General features: G+C 72.9%; 1 protein-coding gene across 5 annotated transcripts in view; it reads right to left on the bottom strand.

The window, feature by feature from the left end:
• The window catches only part of SATB1 (SATB homeobox 1), a 91,983-nt gene extending 91,462 nt beyond the window's left edge, over positions 1–521 (bottom strand). For 4 of the 5 annotated variants that reach the window (XM_039706488.1, XM_039706533.1, XM_039706550.1 and 1 more), the window contains exon 1: positions 390–521. The gene's annotated coding sequence lies outside the window, so the exon portion shown is untranslated. Of the gene's footprint in view, positions 1–385 lie in introns of all 5 variants that reach the window. The other variant, XM_039706518.1, reaches the window with a different exon arrangement.
• Positions 522–1,248: the final 727 nt, after the last annotated feature.

The following is a 1,248-nucleotide window of genomic DNA, read 5'->3' as shown; positions in this document are numbered from 1 at the left end:
GCGCCGTCGGGGGCGCCGCCGCCCCGCGCCCGCCGCTGCCGGGAGGCGCGCGGCGCTGGGTAAGAACTTTGCCAAACTTCTGGGGTTTTGTCCCTCTGCCCCCACCCACACCTCCCCCCGCTCACCCCGTGCCGGCGGCAGCGGGCAGGGGAGCGGAGCGGGGCCGGCGACCGGCGGCGGCGCGGCGGCAGGTGTGAGCCCGTGCCGGCCGGGAAGCTCCGGCAGCGGCAGCGCCGAGCGCAGCCACCCGCCCCGCGCCTCCCTCCCGCCCGCCCTCCCGGGCCGGCACAGCCGGGTAAATCGCCGCGGCGGGTGCCCCCGGCACGGCTCTGTCCCCCCCGTCCCCCAGGTCCCCGAGGAGAGACGCCGAAGGAGCGGGACCGACTCACTCATGGGAGCGCGGCGGGCGAGGCCGGCGACACCTCCGGCTTCCGAGGCGCCGGCGAAGTTAATTGCACTGAAGTTCAAGTTGTCTTTTCACCCATCAGGAGTGGGCGTTTAAAGGAAGGAGAGCGAGGAGGAGGAGGGGGAGGGGGGAGAGTCTCTCTCGCTCGCTCGCTCTCGCACACATACACACACACACACAGACACACACAGAGGCACACGCATGCACGCACGCACACACACACACGCACACGCACCCGCCCGCTCGGCTCCGCTCCCGAGCTGCCTCAGCAAGGAGGAGCCCGGACGGAAAACACCAGGGCAGCAAGGTACCGGCGTGGGGCAGCCCTGCCTCTGCCTGCGTGTGTCTGTGCGGGTGTGCCTGCGCGTGTGTGTGTATATGTGTGTGAGTGCGTGTATGTGTGTGTGTGTGTGTGTGTGTGTGTGTGTGTGTGTGTGCCCGCGCTCCCCCCGCCCGCTGCCTCGCACGGCCCCTCCGGGCGGGGAGGTGCGCGCTGCCCCCGGGGAGGGGGCGGCGGTCCCGTCGGGGCAGCGCGGCCGCTGGAGGCCCGTCCGACTGGGGCGGGGGTCTGCGAGCCCTGCGCCGCCCGCTCTGCTTCGCGCCCGCTGCCTCCTGCCTGCGCGGCGGCGGTGGGAGGGGGGGAGCAGCGAGCGGCGGCTGGAGCGCAGCGGTGGCGTGTGTCTGTGTGTCTGTGTGTGTCTGTGTGTGTGTGTGCGCGGCGGCTCCTTCCCTCCGGCGGCTCCCGGCCCCGCGGGGCGGCGGGGCTGACTTGGTGGAAGTGCCGGGGCATGGTGGTGCGCCTGTGTCCATGCCTGCCGTGCCCCTCTTCCCCCCGGAACTCG

Source organism: Passer montanus, unplaced genomic scaffold (assembly GCF_014805655.1).
Source record: "Passer montanus isolate IOZ18808 unplaced genomic scaffold, ASM1480565v1 scaffold10, whole genome shotgun sequence".
In the NCBI taxonomy this organism is placed as follows: Eukaryota; Metazoa; Chordata; class Aves; order Passeriformes; family Passeridae; genus Passer; species Passer montanus.
This window is presented reverse-complemented; position numbering and strand designations above follow the sequence as displayed.